General features: G+C 42.2%; 1 protein-coding gene across 2 annotated transcripts in view; it reads right to left on the reverse strand.

The window, feature by feature from the left end:
- LOC133379152 (uncharacterized) overlaps positions 1-13,691 on the reverse strand; it is a 46,467-nt gene extending 32,776 nt beyond the window's left edge. For both annotated transcript variants that reach the window (XR_009761125.1, XM_061613811.1), the window contains exon 1: positions 13,513-13,691. The gene's annotated coding sequence lies outside the window, so the exon portion shown is untranslated. The remainder of the gene's footprint in view (positions 1-13,512) is intronic.
- Positions 13,692-14,932: the final 1,241 nt, after the last annotated feature.

The following is a 14,932-nucleotide window of genomic DNA, read 5'->3' on the forward strand; positions in this document are numbered from 1 at the left end:
TATGTGGTAACACAAGCAAATGCTTTATTCTCAGAGGGAGAAATTGTGTTGTTTTCTTTAAAAAAGAAACAAATTAGATTGCCCCCACCCCCAGAGTTGTTGGTCCCCTTTTTTTGGATTAATCTGATTTAATTAACTGTTGGACTTAGAATGATGAGCATCTATGTTTATTTATGGTTTTGTTAATAGATACACTTACAGAAATACTTAGCTCAGAGAGGCACATGTGGTTTTTCAGCTGAGGCTGTGCTATATTTTTAAAGCAGTAAGCAACGGCAAGGAAAGGGAAGTAACTGGTGCCTCTCATGTTTGTGGACTAAGGCTGCAAATCCTATACTTATTCATTTAGAACTCAATGGAGTTTACTTCTGAGTAGGGATGGGTGAGAAATTCCATTTAGTTTGCATTTCAAGCCGAATTTATCAAATACACACTTTCTGAAACTATACGAAAACCAAAAGAGAGCCATCCTTCAAAATTCGCACTCATCCGAAGTTTGCAATGCAGTTGTCCAAACAAGCAAAGTTTACAACAGTGCATTTATTAGGGGAACGTGTGCACAAAATGAGTAACACAGAGAAATGTATTACACTAGGATAAATTGCTACAAAAATTGCCCACAAAAATGTAATTAGGAGAAATTCGCACTTAAATGCTAAAGAGTTTTCATGAGAATGTTTTTAATTGGAAATTTCTGCAGAAATGCGGAGAACCAAATTTAAGACTACAGAAATGAGAAACGGAGAGGAATGATATTGACAGATCCTTCCCTCTCTACTTCTGAGTAGACATGTGCGATTGCCCTGTAAATAAAGGAAGACCTTTAAAAGACAGAGATTGGGTTGTTTTGAAACGCTGTGCTTGTTATTCAGAAGTAAGTTCCACTGTGTTCAATTGAGCTTATTCAATCTCCACCTCTGCTTATCCCTGGCTCTGCCTGCCATTAGTTGCCCTCTATCCCACAAGCCCCAATGTGCACGAGTTGCCTGCCACCAAAGAGGTCTTCAGTGTAGCTTCTGACTGGTTATTTCAGATCGATATGTGAGCTTCAGCCTTCCACATCTTTGTAGCTCTTGTCTGTGTGTACCCTTCCATTCCATTTTGCTGTGTGTACCCTTCCATTCTGCTAATTCACTTTTTCAGTTTTCCTTCCCCCTTTCAAACTCCTGATTCTGGATCAATTAATTTTCTCCTTTCTAGAGCACACACCAAGGCTACGTGCACACTAATTGTTTCACAAGCAGTGAGACCATTTTGTCTGGCTGCGGTTTCAAACATATTTGCCTCTAGCTGGACACATCTTCCTTTCCCACTGCAGATTAGGACCGTCCACAGCAAAGCATTGGGCCAATCACTGGGACTGCCTGAGCCTACAGCAAAGCGTTTTCATTGGACACACCTGGAACGGCAACAGGGTTGATGGCCAATCAGTTTTGAAGTCTGTGTGAAGCTGACTTCAAGGTAAAATGTACTCAAGTTGCAACTTCGGAGGTTTTAGAGTAAAAAGGAGAGGGATTTTACTAGTGTTGTGTCTCCCTGCATTAAAAAAAATGGAGTTGGAGGCACACTGAAGCCAGCAAAACCACAAATGTGTCTCTGCCTTTACTCGCTGCCTTCTCAGACTTTCCTGTGCCCGTTTGCCTGCCCTGCTGTCACTTTCTACAATAAACGTGGCTCATCCAATGGCAGCCACAGGCTCATTCTGCCCACCTCACCACGTTGCCCGATACTAGAGAAGTTCAGCCAATCGTTGCCAGAGACTTCATTATCACTACCATCAGGACAAAATCCCCTAGTGTAATACAACCTACCTATATATATATGCATATATTAATTGTTTAGAAAAAAATTTCTAAATTAACAATAATGTTGGAATTGCAGGTCAGCATGAGTTTTGCAAGCCTGGCTGCCATCTTTTAAAAATGTTACTGAACATTAGTTACTCTCTAGACAAACTGTATGGCTAAGGATAAATCTTGGAAAAACATGTCCCAACACGAAAATTTAGGAATATTTGGATTTGCTTTGTTCTGGCTGTTGACTAAACTTTCTTTACTTCCTCTCTTGCTTCTCTGTCTCTCTCAGCCCACTGATCATGCTCTCTCTTTGAGTGCTCACTGGCTTTCATCACTTTTATTATAGAAACACATATGGAAAGTCTTTTTAAAGCCTTATTACACCCAATACTATGAAACAGTTTAAGGCTCAAACCTGTCCATGAGATCAACTCCATGCAAACACAACAACTATAGTTGCCAGAGTCCTGCAGTTAACACTCAGTTTCTGCCTGTAACAAAGTTATTTTCAGTATAAGATGGTTTTAATTACAAAAACGCAGGAGCTGATCCAGTTACTGGATGTAAACTGGGGAAATGCCACAGGTCAGAACAGATGTGTGTTAAATTCACATTAATCCAACCAACTGGAAATATAGCTCGGGGGTCTTTTGATTTCTTTTCTATTGCCCCTGAGGGCAAGCCAGTCAGCGTTACAGAGAGAAGGCCAAAAGCACTGCATTGTTCACCACCTATTGGTTCTCCTTTGAATAGCTCTACCCATCCAGGCAGCCCATTGGTTCCCTAAGGGATGGCCTGTCCAGAGCTTGGAAAAGTTACTTTTTTGAACTACAACTCCCATCAGCCCAACTACAACTCCCATCAGCCCTAGGCAACATGGCCACTGGATTAGGCTGATGGGAGCTGTAGTTCAAAAAAGTAACTTTTCCAAGCTCTGGGCCTGTCTATAAATACTTGCAGGTCTGGCCTGGCTGACAGCCAGATTCTGACCTTGGCTGCATTCACACATCATGCTAAGCCAAACCATCATTATCATTATTTTATTTTATTTTTATTAATTACATTTATATACCACCCCATAGCCGAAGCTCTCTGGGCGGTTTACAGCAATTAACCATGGCTTAGTGCGAACATGCTGGCTCTTGAGACGATCGCAGTTGCTCTGCTCCTCCTTCGGCCCTTTAGGTCAGTGCAGCAGTCTGGCTTAGCATGTTGTCTGAATCAAGGATCATTGTTAAAGTCTCTCCTCTTAATCACAATCTGTAGCCAAGGTCTGCCCTAAGGTTACAGGTCATGCATAAAGAGGAGAGACATTAATCATGATCCCAAGTTCAGATGACACGCTAAGCCAAACCATGATTTAGCTGCCATGCCTCACCAATCTCAAAAGCCTGGAGAGGAGCAAAGCAGGTGTGAGCTCCTCTCCAAGGGCCAGCACAGTCGCGCAGCCCCATGTCTTATGGCCAAACTAGGTGAAATCTTAAATGCATTACTGAATTTAATGTGTCTGGTTAAATAAATAAACACACAAATAAGCTGGGGAAAGGGGAGGCGAAAGATATCAGGATTGGGAACCAGCATTTGGGGATGGGTTTTTAATTCTTTTACCCCTTCTGTGGTCTCAGTTAAAATTATCCCTCCCCTAAGCTACTATGTGCTCAGGAGGGAAGCTGCTATAGCACAATATTAGCTTCAGAGGGGAGTGATTTTCATTGGGACTGATGCAGAGGGAAAGGGTAAGCCCACTCTGTTGCACACCATGGTCCAATCCTTATCAGTCCACCCGATGGCTGTTTGTTTTAAAATAAAATCAGGCAAGTTAAATCCAATCGCACATTTAATAGAATGGCTAGTTTTCTCTTTAGAAAGCAGGTAACTGCCAAACCTTTGCAAAGAGTTGGGTTAGGTCGTTGATCTCATGGGCAGAAACCGTGGAAGGGAAGGGGAGCTGAACCTTCTCTCTGCCTGCTTCTTTTCTCCAGGAACCTCCTCCCGCTAGCAACGTTCTTCCTGGGCTTCAAGACTAGAAATAAGGCCAGCTGGAGAGGAAAACAGCCAGGGGTAGGGTGGGCAAATGGATTAAGCACTCCCTCCACATTTGCTGCTGTTCTGCTTGAAATCAGCATATGCACCTGCCGCTTTACAGCTGTTTGGTGGAAACCAGCATCTAAAATCACAGGTTTGCTGCTGGATGCATCATTCTTCCAGAAGCCTGCCTGCCTGCCGGTTCTGCCTGGGCTTGCTACAAATAACCTGCCACAACGTTTCCCTCTGAGTATCCTATGCTCCTTACCCACAGCAAGTGCAGACTGCGCCCAATTTAGAGCCCTGCAAGTAGTGTGCAGTGTGCCACTTGCACAATCTTTCAATGTGCTTCACATCTCTTACCTTAATCTTACAGATTGCAAAATGATACAATCATCAGCTTTGCAGATTGTTCCTAGATATTTTAAATGCATTTTAGTTGCTTTTCAATACACAAAATGACTCACAACAAATATCAATTTGATATATAAAAGTTCTACACCAAAGCCAGAAAATGCAATGTGAGGGTCAGATGTGCGGATCTTATGCACGATTCCATGTGTCCTATTCTAAGGCTCTCCACACCTGAGAGCTGAAAACAACCCTATGTAGGGTGAGTAGGGAAAAAGATTTTGTCATCAGAGGCACAACCTACTGGGAATTATCCTGCGCATGCTCAGTTGAAATGAACATGAGTTGCACCAAAGAACATCAGTGAGGTTAAGATGGGGAAAATCTTATACAAGTGCAATAAATAAATAAATAAATAAATAATCATTTCATGATGGCACCCCCTGAACAGGTATGGACAAATCTGTTCATTTTAGTGTCTCATTTTTCAAATCTTAAAATCAGCTCTTCATGTTTCCAAAGCACTTCACAATTTTTTTAAAATCCTCATTAAAATTCTTTAACATTTTAATGTGAATTTCCCCTTGTCTGGGTTCCTTTGTATGCCATTTTGACTAATGTACACATTTTTGCATGCAATTTCCCCTAATATAATGCATTTTTATGTTATCTTAACTAATATAAGCACACTTTCCCCTTTTGCCACCCAAGGCTCCTTCTGGAAGAAGGGCGGGATATAAATCCAATAATAAATAAACAAACAAATTTTGTACATGAACTGCAGTGCAAAATGTAACTTTCATAGGATAATTGTGTTTCAGTTCACCTACTGGTTTGAGAAGTGCGAATTAGGTAATTTCTTGTTAAAATTAAAACAGAATCAATTTCTCCCCCATCCCTAGCCATGGATCACAAGGTGAGTGCTGATGCTTAATGGTATGGTTGGAGACTGGATTCCTGTGGATATTGTAATGTATAGTTCAATTCACACTTATGAAGCCTGCCTGTGCAGTTTAAAAACCGTTGGTTATTTTCTAGCAAAACTTTCTGTACCAGACCCAGCTTTGGCTCCTGTCATGTTTTCTTAAAAGGCGCTACTGCAGAAAAGAAGGGAGCACGAACACACACAGGAACAGGCAGAAGCGTTATCAAAATGGTGGTCGCCACATGTACAAACTGCAAACGATTTGGCCTCTTGCCACACTCATTTGGAATAGAGGCTTTTGCTGTTGTCAGTTCTTCCTGCAGCTAGCGCCTTAGGATCCAAATGAGGTCTAATGGCAGCCGTCACTTTGATGCATCTGCCCCGTTCATCTACAAAGTGAGAGGGTGGTGTCTAATTTTTATACCAAAAGGCATGTGTGAGAGATGGGTGACTACTAGACTACTAATCTTCATATCCCTATACTCTTTTACTACAGATACGTTTCTCCCTAGCCTGGCTCATTTCCCCTGCACCTCCCTGTAAATTTTATGATTGAATGGAGCTGATGACAGCCATATTGCGACTGATGCTTGCACATGTTGGCATTTGATTACACTGAAAAAAGCTGATCAACATCCTGCTTCAACCGACAGTTTGCAAGTTTACTAGACTACAGTGAGTCACAATCCCCGTGTTGGAGCATTCACAAAACCTGTCTGTCACATTGCCCAAGGAATCAACTCATTTCTTGTTTTCACCACAAAACTGCCATGTAATAAATAAATAAATAAACAAATAAATATTTATATCATGAACTGCACCTCTTGTTTTCTAAAAGGGGTAAATCTGGCACATGGGTTTGCATGCTTGCACATATTCAACCAAATCCAACTCCTGCTTTGAATCATCTGGAGAGACAAATAATTGTAGTCACACTTGCAACAAGACTCACCATTTTAGGTGTGGCTCATAAAGCACAGCTGCTGAAATGGCAGGAATGAAAGGTGCTTCCATTAATAAGAACATAAGAACATAAGAAGAGCCTGCTGGATCAGGCCAGTGGCCCATCTAGTCCAGCATCCTGTTCTCACAGTGGCCAACCAGGTGCCTGGGGGAAGCCTGCAAGCAGGACCCGAGTGCAGGAACACTCTCCCCTCCTGAGGCTTCCGGCAACTGGTTTTCAGAAGCATGCTGCCTCTGACAAAGAGTTTTCCAAATGCCCAGAGATACGAGGTCTTCTGCCTTCAAAATATTACTGAACCATAACATCTTGTTTTAAATTTATAATTTATATTAGTTTTCATTTTGTCCATTATTATTCATTTATTTACTTTTGCCTTATAGCTTTTGGGTTTTACATCTTCAGACTTTTCTTTGCAAGTGGGGAAGGATGAGTAGTCCCATTAATAAAAGGAAAGGCTGGAATATTTAACTATGCCCTCTTGTTATTGTTTTATTTTAAATGTTATCTTTAATCTTTAATGCTCTTCAGACACTCTTTCACAAGGTAAAACTAGCGACATGATCAAAAAGAAGACTAAAAGTCTGAGATTATTCATTTCTAAATTCCTGTTATTTTAAATCTAAATTCCACCCATGTCTGTGATGAAAATAGATCAACATTTGATTAATTTCTCCTAACATACACATTTGTATTGCCTAATACACACATTTCTGCAAAGCAATTTTCACTAAAATAATGCATTTTTTGTATATTATTTTCACTAACATGTGCATTTTTATTGATACTTTACCCCAGTATATGCATTTTTTAAACACATGCCTTGGCTGGAGAATACATTCCCAAATTCAGACAAGTGCAAATTTCAAAGAATGGCTGCGTTTTTGTTCTTGTATTGTTTTGGAAAGTGCAGATTAAGTATAATAGTCAGGTTTGTGGACTACACAGAATTTGCTGGTCCTGTGCACATGGACCAATGCCATTGTAACATCAGTCCAGTATTGCCTATTCTGACTTGCAGCTGTTCTCTAGGGGCCTTTCCCAGGCCTACAGCCTGGGATCCTTTTAGCTGGAGTTCCTGGGGGTTGAGTCCAGGACCTTCTACACACTCCTAAGCTACAGCCCTTCCCCAAATCCCTTACAGCTGCATGGGCTGTAACACAGGCTCATCTGCGCTACTCAGTACCACTGAAATGGCACTGGGATCTCCCACATTAGAGTCATTTGAACACCCCTGCATTTTCCCAATCTTTACCAAACACTCAAACCGAAACTCTCTCTCTATTTCTATATTTCTAATAGCATGGTGGCTGTGAGTTGCCCAGCTTGGGGGGTACACATGTTTGAGCGACCAGCAAATGTTGAAATGAATGGAAAAACTACAAAGGACTTACAAAACAGGGAGCTCAATTTTTTTAAAACAGATGAGACTTAATACCCTCAGAGTTACAATCCTTGCTCAGCCCATAAAGGACACTGTGGTGCTTGAAGGACAAGATATTTGATAATTTGCGTTTCCCTGTGTTTATTTTTATTTATTTTAAATATTTATCTGCCACTTCTCCAAGCAAAGCCTGTACAAACCTGCTTACAACACTGAAAACTACAAGTAAATAAAAAAATTATTAAAACCAAAAATAAAATAGAATTCACACACAAAAAGATCCAAAACTCCAGTAACATCATCATGTTAACTAAGATGGCGGTGGCCATGTGACCTCTAGACGAGTCTGCAGCGCCAGCAGCAATGCATAGCAATAAGGAAAGGCAAAGAGCTCAGCACATATGTAATGTTTATTCCATTCTTCCCTTCCCACCCTATGCTGGACAAAGATTTCATAAAGATGCTGCCTGGATTTTGGCGAAATAGGGGCTGCATATAATAGTTAACATGTGGAAAAAAGGAAGGAATTTGCTTTGGAATGCTAATAAAATGTGGGTGTTAGGGACAAAAGTTCCTGTTGAAACTAACATGGGAAGGGAGCAAGGCTCCAGCAACATTAATTTTCCTCAAAAGAAGCAGCAAAGGCTGCCCATCAATGGATCTGTATTGTACATGGAGAACCACATCTCTGGTGCTGCCATAGCCTTGAGCATGACTTCAGTGGGGTGCTGCTAGTTTCACTTCAGCTGGGAATCTTAAATGGACGAGTCTGCATCTATAGCATGTTGTATAATGCCATAGTGCCATTATGCAAAGCAGGAATTAACTGGGAGTGGTGAGGGAAAAACAACCATCCAGGCGGGGCGGTGGTGATTCATTCATGCTCTCACTGAGCACCAAAGCCAGTGGAAAATACCAGCTCTGCCACACCCAAGGCCTGCATAGAGACCACTAGGCCACTCTATATGCACACGGGCAGGGCCAACCCAAAGCTTTTTGGTGCCTGAAGCAGAAAATCCAAATGGCAACGCCTGCTAATTGCCGACGGACTATTAACTGTGGCGGCGTTCTCCTGCACAAGCTCCATTGGAAGGAGCTGCTGTGCTCTTGCGCAGCTCCTATTTATGTCAAAGGAGCTTGCAGGAAAACTTCCCCGTGGTTTCTTTTCCCACTGAAACCTGCCTCCCACTCTGCCCCCTTAATAGCTCCCCAGATTCTGTCACCCCACTTTGCCTTATAGTAGAGCTATCCCTACCCAAGGTCACACAGTTGCTGGAACTGGCTTGTGGATTCTGTTGGAGTGCCAATTAATTCCAGGGTCTCTGCAGTGGCCTATTGCCGACATGGCTAAGGGCACCCAAGAGATGATCCACAGTCTTCAAGCACTACTCACAATGTGCTTCCACAGCTGCCCTGTGTGGCTTCCTTCTTTGTTTCACCAATCCCTGCTTTTTTTTTCTGATGGCCTGAACAATCTGGGGACTCTAGCAATAAAAAAAGACTCATAAACTGGAAAATGGTGTATTAAAACACCAGCTCTGTCTGTCTACTGGATCAGCTTTGAAACATGATCTGAAGTTCTGTGCAGGGGTGCCTTTACCCCCTTTAGGTTATAACACACAGAGAGGCTCTGGTTCTAAATAAAATTAAGCATCCATGTCACAAAGCAGTTTTTTCTCATAAAGAGTTGGAGACAGGTCAGAGGGGGAGAAGGGAAGGGAGGGGAGGGTCAGAGGAAGAAATGCAGCACACTAATGCAGGTACATCACCTCACCACCCTGACCTATATGTTATTAATAGTGATTTATCAACAGCTGCTCTGGCAGTGCAGGCCACTGTGGTATCTTGGAGTACCACCCAAGCTTCCAAAGCAAACAAGTAAATGAGGAACTTATCTTGTGAGCCCCTCCCAGGCAACACTGAAACAAGGGGATACTTTGGGGAGGTTAGGAGGGGCAAAGGAAGGTAAGTTCTTGGGAGGAAGGACATATTTTCAGTGTCCAGTCTTGGTCCACATGGTGTGTGGAATCAAACAACAACACCCACATGCCGTACACCATGTACAACACACCCATGCATGGTGATTCCCCAACAGCTGTGGCCTGGGTTCTCTATGTAGTACACACCTGTTTCCACACTTTGCCGTTAGCAAGCAGGGCAGGACATGAAAAAGAGCAGAAATTATTTGGTGTAGAAGTGAGCCCTTCTCACAGGACACACACTCATGGTGCTCTCAGAAACCCAGATTGCCAACTGCAGGCTACGGCGGCTGGACTTGCATCCTTAGGCAGGACAAAGTTGGGAGTATGGTAGATGCCCTTCTACCAGGGCTGTCCAATGGTTGAAGACTTTCTAGATGATTATTTCCCTTTTTAAACCAAGTCATTAAGTTAATTTAAACCAACTTGCATTTTAATAAAATATCAGCACAGTTAGTGTCCCTCCCCGCTCTTTTCTTCCTTTTGGGATTTTGAAGGAAATGTGAATTTATTTATTTATTTTTATTTATTTATTTATTAAATTTATATACCGCCCGACTAGCAATAGCTCTCTGGGCGGTGAACATGAAGTACTTTACAATTTAATCAATCAGGTAAAAACCATCTTGAACATTTTTCTTTTTCATCCTCTATTATATTAATACACCAGAACCAAAATAACCCCAAAAGCATTATTATTCTGAAATGTTTTCATCAGTTCAAAATTGTGAATTATACTGTTTTTAAAAGAATTATTGTAATATTGCTTTTCTTATCACTGAATATATTTATTGAAATTTTCCCATCTCTTTGCACAGTTTGTGGTGTTTATTTGCCTGAAGATGTAATATAAAACTTGAAAAATAACAAGTGGGGGGAAATAAACAAATTTGCTCAGAAGCCTTTGCCCCACTGATTAAAATTTGCCACCACCAATTTAAATTGGCTTCACCAGTTAATCACCTAAAGCTGAAGCTGGCAGGCAAACTACTAATTAACCTGAGCAACGTTTCCAGCCCTGCCTTGTATCCATTGGCTAGCAATTCCTTCTCTGCACTGAAACTTTGAGGAGACACCACTTCACAATTTATATGGGGATGGTGTTTGCCACAGTTGTGTTGACATTACACTAGTGTTTAAACGCTATATAAAATGCAAACAGAAAACTCACATCTCCAAATTTTGTGTGGAGCCATGGTGGGTATATAGGTCCTTGAAAATAAAATAAAAAATATGTGGAAATAGCGGTAATAATAATAGTAATAATAATCCATATTATGGAGAGAGATCTGTGTCTAGCAGCAGCTCCTTGGCATATCTCCCCAAGTGTTCGGAAACAAGCGTCTTCCTGCCACACTTTACATGTCATTCGTGGCAAACATCAAAGCAGACAGAGCAAACGTGATTAGAGACTCTTCTTCAATAACAAAGAAAGGGAATGGACAAGTGTAGTGGCCAACCAAGGGTAAGCAAGATGCCATTTATTTCTCCCCTTTTCTCCTTTTATATAAAGTGCTATGGTTTGGGAGAATGCCTTATCAGCTACACAGCAAAGGGTGCCTCTTGTTTTAATGCCTGCCTCATTACTCTCTTGCATATAAGAAAGGCCTTCACATCTTGTCCATTAATAATTGCATGATCCAAAAACTCAGAGAAATTGAGCACATTCACCAAGGAAAACAAGGATTCGGCTGGTCACAATGTTGTGCTATTCGAGAAGCAGTGATGTTGGCAGGAGGACCAAAGACACATTGGAAGCTCAATCCCATGGTAAGAATCCCCATTTTCAAATCGCCTGAAGAAATTCACTTCCCCACTCCAACCTCCATTGAGGTACATCATGCTCAGATCCTGACATGCTCACAAATTTCCATAAGGGGTTGTATAATTTCATCTATTACTTTTTTTCTTTTTCAGGATGTGAATCCTATTATTTCCTCCATATACAGTTATTTGAAAGAAATATGGTTGTCGCTGCTAGACTCTGCTGAAATTGAGGCTAGACTCTCTAGGAGTACAAACTGGGGCAAGAAGTGACCATTTGCATCTGAACAGAAATTATCCACAAGAGACTTAGGGACAAAACTGATATGAAACAGTAGATCTGTGATCAGACCTCCTGACATCTTTTTTAAAGCTCAAAACATAAAAGATGATGATGATTGCTGCCAAGAGATGCTAGCATAGAGGGAAAGGGTTTAAGAGTCCTCCGCCACCCCACTGCTACCCTACACTATTTGTGAGACGATGGCTATAGCCACTTTTAAGTTTAAAAAAAGTTAAGAGAATGAAATAATGGTATACGGAATAAAGGCAGCCTTTCCATGAGGCAAGGTGGGGTAGCAGAAAAATCTGACGTACATCTGGCTCCTAATGGGACACATGTTCCTGTGCAAGCCTGACAAGTCAGATTGGTATGCCTTCTACAGGAGAAAGTCCGGGTGAATTCTGACCCACATTCATTAGCATTTTGGGGGTCTATTTGGGTTTCTCCCTCCAGGCACCATATGTCTTTGATAGTAAAAAGTTGAAGGACACTTATGTGACTCTTTCCAGACAAAAAAGAAGGGAGAAAAGAGTAGATGTAAACTTGCGTTACTGTGAAATACCTCTGCCAGTCCCTGGGCACACCAGCAATGCCACAAGTGTACTATCAACAAGCATGCCTGGGCTTCAAGAATGGAAAATATGAAAGGGAGTGGTGCTGAAATTTGCAAAGGACCATCCTTCCCAGCAGAAGCAATTTCGCGCGGAAAACAGAGAAGTAAATCTATGAGGAAAGAATGAATCATTCTCCCAATGGGTGTGAGCCAGGCGGTGTGTGTGACTGGTGCCATTTTGAGGGTACCACTGTGCTGACAAGGAAGTGCCCCCACCCAAAACTATGTCTCATCATGTTCCAATTGTCCTTATATAACTTAGCTGTGGGTGGTTATACAACCTCAAAGGAGACTCAACAGATGGGGAAGCCACTCAATATTCCCAGCCAAAGTTATGTTCTCTCTCTCTCTCTCTCTCTCTCTCTCTCTCTCTCTCTCTCTCTCTCTCTCTCTCTCTCTTCTCGTCTTTGTTCACCAGATTCACCAAGAAGGTTGGATTCTTTACCTACACCCTGCCACTTGCAGAAAAATGTTACCAAGTCTCTTTCTGACCCAGACATATTTCAATCCGACTGCAGTTTTTACAACATACTAATTCCTCTCATTTCCACATCCCATCATGCACCTACAGCAGAGAAATTACCTTAGCATTGAAAAAAGCACCCTGCATGACTGAAAACCAATAGATTCCAGGAAAAGGGCTGTCCCCTCACAGTGTCCAAAACATCCCATTGACTCCACCAAATTTTGCCGCTTCAGATTAAAGGGTCATCATATCATATGAATCATATCAATGCTGATTTCCACCCAAGCAGAATCTTCCCGCAGCACTGACATTCTTCTGTATGCCTGCTCTGGACAGGTACTTTCATCCTTATGAAAGCCAGAGTGCACTTGGCAGTGGTCAGGAAGGGCCTGTTGTGGAAACTGGGCAGATGCCCTCTTTTCATGCCAGTCAGTGCAACTGGCAATGTGGGGTTAAAGGGATCCATGTACGCACCTAACAGAGCAAGTAGCAGTGCTGGTTAAATTCTTCCTTCCAGCTTGTACTTCTACTAGGATCCAAAGAGTAAGAATCCAGTCTAATCAACTTTCGTTTTTACTTCCCCCCCCAAACAAATGCTACAAGGGGATTTGGGGTGTGTGTGTGTCAGGAGCTGTTCTTAGAACACCAAACTACAGCCCAAAGAAGACCCCATGATTGTGACAGTCTCCTGCCCTGCCTGCACCAGCCAGTCCCAAATGTGGCCCCTACAGTATGAGAATTCTTCTAGACTCTCCACAAGCTGCCTTCTGAATTACAGTTCTTAAAGAAAGTGATTTATGACTGAAAGCCCCTTCATTATGAAACCAAACACCGACCGAGTACATTTTGCCGCCATGGGGAGTAACTTCTAGACTGCACGCAATGTATGCTGAGATATTTAACAAATTGTAGCCGAAGAGCCAGATTGCAAGACACAGACAAAACTGCAAAAAGTTATCACTTACCTAGCAATCAGAAAATTCTTTGTAGGGAGGCTCCAGCTCACAGGTCTGTTGCTGTATAATTCCACCTTGAAAGAGAGAGAAAGAAAGGGCAAGAAGAGAAGATGAGAGAGAGAGAGAGAGAGAGAGAGAGAGAGAGGCTGTCTCCAGCTGCCAACAGTCTGGGCTGGGAACTTACCACCTAAAGTCACTGACTTTTAGTCAAAGAAGGGAAATCCTTTTTAAAACCTTAGCCCCTCCCATGCTAGCAATTACGAGGCCAGACAGATGAGAAAGGACGTAGGAGGGGCCTCTTTACTGTAATGTGTGTGCAGAAGGAATAACACCCTTTCACGTCTGCAAAAACTAGCAGCCAGCATTCTCGCTCCATGGTATTTGGGGCCGAGGAAGCCGGTATTTAGGGAGTCAAAATTATCCTGGGTTATGAGGGGAAGAGGAGTCAAGGTTATTCTAGGACAGAAAGAGAGTTGTCGGTCTCTAGGGTGGACTTCTAGAACACACAGCACAAGTTATTTGGAGATGGATTCTCATCCCAAAATTATTGGGTGCTGAATTGTTTTCTCTCTTTCACTGGACAGGTTTCCTTTTGAAATCTGGAAAGTAGGGGTTTTGACCTGGAATAGAATGTGCTTTTTATATCCCCTCTTTTAGGCCTGGTTCTCATGGAAGTAGTAAATCTGTCTCTGGCCTATACTTCAGGCTGCTGTTGGTGGTTCACATCCCTTGAATGCTCCCCTGTACAAAAAACAAAAACAAACAGCCTGCATGCAGAAAACTAGATGAGAGAGAGAAGGGTTCACTTTTAGCCCAACCTTCTACCTGCTAGTTGTCCATGTGCGGGGAATGTGTGTGTGTTAGTGTTAGAAGAGCATTTCATCATGTGGGAAATCTGAAGCAATCCAGCTTAACTACAGGTTTACCATCTCTGTAAGAACTAGGCTTGAGCCACTTTGGGGACAAAGGAACCCTGCATATGACTGGGGCATCTGGAGAAATCCATCCTTTAATAAGGCTTGCTTGCTTGTCACGAGGACTCTGTGTCCTCATTATCAATAAGCACCTTTTCCAGTTGTGCTATATTTGGTCTGTTTGTTTTCTGATGATGATCAAATTTTTCAGCCAAAACCAAATACCTACCAGGGCTTCAGTATAGGGGAGATGAGGAAGGCTGGGTCCAGTGTTGAGGGCCTCATTTGCTCTCCAGCATTCAACAGCTGTAAGATGAATAAAAGAATTCCCAGTTAGTGGAATTTACTGTTTTTCTGGGTCATCAAGATGCAAAGTCAGGTTTGGAGCTAATTATGGGCGCAGCCCCACCTCTGATTCTTTTCAAATAAGCTTGTGTAGAACCAGTTCTTACTGGATTATGTGCACCTTTCGTAGTACGTATTTTGGCTGTTCAGAGGATCAGCCAGCTAAAAAG

Source organism: Rhineura floridana, chromosome 3, assembly GCF_030035675.1.
Source record: "Rhineura floridana isolate rRhiFlo1 chromosome 3, rRhiFlo1.hap2, whole genome shotgun sequence".
NCBI classification, from domain to species: Eukaryota; Metazoa; Chordata; class Lepidosauria; order Squamata; family Rhineuridae; genus Rhineura; species Rhineura floridana.